The 6,000-nt window shown below is 40.7% G+C and overlaps 1 protein-coding gene across 9 annotated transcripts in view; it reads right to left on the bottom strand.

The window, feature by feature from the left end:
- Positions 1-6,000, bottom strand: part of Robo1 (roundabout guidance receptor 1) — a 997,918-nt gene that overhangs the window by 26,909 nt on the left and 965,009 nt on the right. The gene's annotated exons all lie outside the window — the stretch shown is intronic.

Raw genomic sequence — 6,000 nt, 5'->3', positions numbered from 1 at the left:
GGGAAGAGAGGCCCCTTGGTCTTGCAAACTTTATATGCCCCAGTACAGGGGAATGCCAGGGCCAAGAAGTGGGAGTGGGTGGGTAGGGAGCAGGGCAGGGAGGAGGGTATAGGGGACTTTTGAGATAACATTTGAAATGTAAATGAAGAAAATACCTAATAAAAAATGAAAAAAAACCTAATTTTGCTACTGTTATGAATCATAATGTAAATATCTGGATTTTAAGATGGTCTGAGGTGGCCCCTGTGAAAGGGTTAGTCAACACTCCAAAGGGGTCTTGACCCACAGAGTGAGAACCACTGCTCTACAGGCCTAAGGTAACAAAAAGAAGCCACCTTGCCTAGCTTATGTTTACATAGATTCTGCAGAGAAAAGTCAGGTCCTCATGTTTTCAAGATAAGAATTTTACCAAGTAAATTATCTCCGCAGCCCAACAATGTGAGCCTTTACATTCTTACTAAATATCATGATGTTATAACTGACTTCAAAGCTCTTCTTAAATATATTTCATAGTATTTATTTGTGCCCCTAATCAATAGATATAAAGCCAATTAATATATGTATTTTCACATTTACTATACCTATTATGATAAATATGCTAGATATTTAAATCAATGAGAACATTATCAGTAAAAAAAATTAGGGGGAACACTTTACATTTTAGACATAATGCTTTTATATAACAAATATAGATAACAAATATGTTAAGATAATTTTAGATAACAAATATGTTAAGTATGTATCTATTTTAGACGGTATTTTTCAATGTATCTTAATAATCCCCCCTACTCCAAATGATGTTCTAAAATGAAAATCTCGTCATGAAAAGGATTTTAATCTTTAATCTTTTAATCTTTTGGATAGGTCATGCAAGTTCTTTAAACAATACAATATAGCAGAGTGTTTTAGTTAGGGTTTTACACGATGACCAAGGTAAGTCTTATAAAAAGCAACATTTAATTGGGGCTGGCTTACAGATTCAGAGGTTCAGTCCATTATCATCAAGGTGGGATCATGGCAGCATCTAGACAGGCATGGGACAGGCAGAGCTGAGAGTTCTACATCTTCATCTGAAGGCTGCTAGTAGAAGACTGACTTCCAGGCAGCTAGAATGAGGGTCTTAAGCTCTTCCCCCCCACAGTGACACATCTACTCCAACAAGGCCACAGCTAATAGTGCCAGTCCCTGGACCAAGCATATACAAACCATCACTCAGAGGTTAAGATATGCCCCAGTTCTGAATGTGGTTCTTGCTTGGTCTGAACACTTTCTTGCCCTGACTTGAAGCCAGTTACCACCTAAAAAGTACCAATTTCCTGAGGCTCTATGCTATGTGAAGCCTGGTGTGTGGGAGAAGGGTGTAGTGTGTGGGATGCAGAGAATAGGTGAAAGACAGAGGAGCCACCAAGGCCTGGACCATCATGGATGTGAGTTAAGAACCAAGTCACTGACAGGGCAGCTTTCAGCCCCAACAGCTGAACTGTGATGGAGTAGTCACATGAATGTTTTTAGAATCCCTGACTTTTGAACATTATAAAATAGTTTCATCAGGTGACCAGATTTTACAAGGGTATTTTTAGATAGCAATATAAGTATGAACTTTAGCATTATATTATGAATTGTGATGGATAAAATAGACATGATAGTTTATACAAGCTTGGAAGACACAACCAATCACATGCTCTAAAGAGGCCCCAGGACAGAGGGCATATGGAACTCAAGAGTGTCTAAATCCATACTGAAATAGCACAGAAAGAGGATCGGACATTCATTCTTCAATCTAAAGGATGCATGGGTATTAGGTCAAAAAAAGGGGGACTTAGGGTTCTAGGAGGATGGTTTACAACCTGCAAAGTTCTTGGTGTGAGCAAGAACAGAGATCATGCCTGAAGTGAGAGAAACTTCCTGATGACAGCAAAGGCACTGACAATGGGTTGAAGGATGAAGTTACTGAAGGACAGGTCACAGGATGTCCCGACTGCTTCTCCTGACGAATTTTGCTTCTATTTCTAGGAAGAAGGGAAGCCACCAAAGGTCTTTAAGCAGTCTGAACTTCATTAACATGCCTTGGCAGAGTCAGTAGCAACTGATCAAGAAGCAACTACAGCAAGAGAGCATTTAGTGGAACATGACTCCAACATAGTCAAGGGAGAATGGCTGGCTAAAGAAAGTACATTAAGACTGGTGTCTTGTGTATGACTTGTGTATAACATGCCAGAGCGATATTGAGGTAGTAAAAACTTTGAGGAAAACAAGCACTTGGATATATGGGTCTACTTGGATATAAAATGAGAACTGGAGAGAAATAACCATCCCTTATGAGTGCTACAACAATGGAGAGGCGTGGTGATGGGAAACAGAACACATCTGTTTGACAGACGCAGATCTGAACAGGCAGGGGGAGGAGAGGAGGCTGCACTCAAGATTTAACTCCAGATGAGACTCCAGCATTGCTCGTTCACTCCCTGAAAAGGCAGACACCACGCAAACACCAACACTAGGGGACAGGCTAAGTAAATCCGTATGATACTTAGCACAAGTATCTGTGTTAAAGATGACCAGGGTAGAAATCACACTGCAGTGGATGCAGCAGCTTGTACAATAACACTAACAGATGGAGCTTTTGAAGCAACGGGAAGATGTGCAGAGATAATGGCTTATGGGGCTCTTCTCTGTGTACCTATCTTTTATTTTATTTTTTGAGATTATAAAATAATAACACCATTTTTTTCTTCCCTTTCCTTCCTCAAAACACCCCTCCCGACTAAACCTCTGAACATGATTATCCGAATACATAGATTATTGGCACTTTTATATTTTCTACATTGCCAGAAAGTGGATCTTGATTTTTGAAAACATTCTATAATAAACATAAAACATATGTTTGTTCCAAAAAAGCAATAAGAGGTCTTAACTTTTTTTTACAGTCTGTTTTCTTCGACTCTGTGCATATCTAGGAAGTCACGTCCATATCCCTTCATGGACCAAGCATAATAGCTCACAAGTCATTGAGTTGTGAGGCCCGGGAGTTCTCAGGGAGTGTTTAATTCAAATAGAGGAACAGATACAGATGCCAAAGCAAGTAGCCACAGGATCAGTGTGAGAGCTGAGGTGTGAACAGACTGGTGCTCCCTCCCTTATCTAAGGCTCTCAGAACAGGCAGAAAGAATGCAGGAGCCAGAAGAGTAGACAGTCTGCTGTGAGACTCTGTTTCCTAGGGATGCCAGAAGCTACATCCATGTTGCACCAACATGACTGCTGAAACAGCAGCTGAAGGAGGAGGACACCAACACATATTCTAGCATGAACCTGGAAAGCGGAAGAGGCCTCAAGCCTGCGAGAAGAAACACAGGGTGCCAAGGCATGCTGAGAACGGGGGAGACAGCCTTCCTCGGAGGAGAGCACTGCGACCATTTATCCAGTTCCAAATGGTCAACCCTGAAAACATACATACAAGTAACATTCTATAGATTAAGCAGGGTTTATGTATGTATTCAGGAATATGTATTTTCGTAACAACAATTAATAGGAAAAGAGGGCATGAATTTGCCAGAGAGCAAGGAGAGGTCTATGGGAGGATTCCAACAGAGGAAGGGGAGGAGAAATGATGTAATTATAATCTCAAACAAGTAAGGAAAAACATAATTAAAGGACAAAAATGTTGCTTGGTTTCCCCCCAGGCAGCAGAAGACAGCTTTGGTGATGGAGCAGCCAGAGTTATAAGAGTGAGAAACAATGTTTGCCATGTTGTAAAGTATCAGGACCTGTGCTGTGACCCAAAGGTAAATCCAGGGAATTTCAAACGGATGAGAGTAGAAAAGAGGGTATGCTCAGGGAGCAAGGAAAAGGTAGACAAAAGGAGGAGATCTAAGGGCTTCAAACGCTGTGCTAGGCTGGAATGACTGACTCAATGGGAGAAACATCTAGAAAGATAAGGAGGGAGGAGTAGGATGGAGGGGGGATGGAAGAGACAGATGAGAGAGCACTTTTTAAGGGTGCCAGGGGATTTTTAAATTTTTGGTTTGTTCCTCTTGCTTTTGTTTGGAATTGGGCTGGAGACTTGTACAGGCAGGTGTAGAAATGGAAGCCACAAAAACAATGTCAAGAGCCACTTTGGAGTTACATTAAAGGAAACAGGTTGTTAAAATTAAGGGGCAATAGGAAAACAATAGAAGATAAATCAGAGGATAATTGATATAAAAAGTACAGAAGAGTTTGTTTTAATTTTGCATATGCCCTTATATGTTACATTTTTTCATATACTGGCTGAAATAATACAGTTGATAATTCTACATAAAATAGCCATGGAGCTCAAGAAACACAGGAAGATATTTTAACACTCAGGAAGAAAAGTCGAGGATGATGGCTAACTAAATTTGACAGGTCTCAGAATATTCCTAGTGGATGATTCAATTAATAGGGTGAGCACACCATTTGCTGAAAATGGCCTGTCCCAGACACTTAATATACATTGTTTATTTTATTCCCAGCACAGCCCATAATATGCTATCCCAGCAGGAAGAGGAGCATGAAGCTCCAGAGGTAGGTGTATGCAGCAACCTAGTACAAGCCCAGATGCAGGGGGCCACGGGTGTGAATGGGAACCCGGAAGTGGGGAGTTAAGCCATCACATTAAACAGCAGGGCAGAGGGTGGGGCTGGGGTGGGGATGGGGTAGGCCATGACCTAGCAGGCAGGACACCTCAGAATGAGAAGAGAGGGTTAAAGGGAGAAAGCTTTCAAAGCAGGAAGTTCGGGATTGGCAGAGGACCGGGAAGTAAGAACATGGCAGAGAAAACCTCACTCACTTTTATTTCACAGGAACGTGGAAAACATTACGTAGGCAAGACACAGGATAGGCTAGCCGGAGTTGGGTGTGGCAGCCTCCATCTATAACTCCTGTACTAGCGAGGTCAAGGTTGGGGAATTATCACAAGCTCAAGGCCAGCCTGAGACATACACACCGATCTGGTCTCATCAGAACAATATATAACCAAGTAACTGAGTGAACAAATAAACCGCCGCCACTACCACCACCACCAAAAAAAGGCTGCAGGCTAATCTGGACCACAGCATCCCACTGGCAACCCAGAGGGGTGTAGCTAGGCAACAGGAAATTTAGGTAATTTTAGAGAATGAAAGAATGCTGAGGTATTTCTGAGCTTAATGGTGTCTATTAGCGCCTCATTGGCTTTTAATAAGAATAGCCGAGATGCTCTGTGACCTTAATAGGGAAAAGAGATGCCTTATTTGTTCTCAATCTTCATACAGTTGCAAGGATTAATTCTATTCTTCTTAAATATACAGCAAACCAATTCTACACACACACACACACACACACACACACACCCCTCCATCACACATAAGAAGGTTTGAAAATCCCCTTTTGTAGAGAGCATGTGATTTAAATTTGGAAATAACTTCTTAAGATACTTAGTAAGCATAGCAAATTGTGTTTTAATCTTCAGGGTAAAATTCAAGCAGCACATGATAGAATATTTTATTTAAGAACCTTGAAGGAAAAAATCTTCTGAAGCAAATACTGTGTTCAGTTCTAAAGGATATTAGGAATCAGAAAAATGATTGATATGTCATGTGTCAAGGGCAATAAAATGGTACACGCAAAAATCATCAACATGAAAAGTTAACACGAATCAGTTTTTATGTGGTAGAAACAGCACGTATACTCACTGCATGTGATAAAATGGATTGTTAGCCATGTTCAAGAGATTTAAAAAGCCCATACATCAGCATGGTCACACGCACATGGACTGTTAGTAGGTATTCCAGATGGACATTTAAACCAAAATTAAGATATATGAAGTCACCATACAATAAATATACCAACCCTTTATAAATGATATTTTGCTGGGTTTAGGAGAGAACTTTTTTTTTTCTTCCATAGACTAACGAAGCATCTTGTCCATACATGGAAAAACTATAGCATGAAACATTTACCATTAAGAACAGAGGACTTACGTGGGAGAGGTGCTCATGAATT

This window comes from Mus caroli, chromosome 16 (assembly GCF_900094665.2).
Source record: "Mus caroli chromosome 16, CAROLI_EIJ_v1.1, whole genome shotgun sequence".
NCBI lineage: Eukaryota > Metazoa > Chordata > Mammalia > Rodentia > Muridae > Mus > Mus caroli.
Note: the sequence above shows the minus strand (reverse complement) of the source record. Positions and strands in the feature narration are given on the sequence as shown.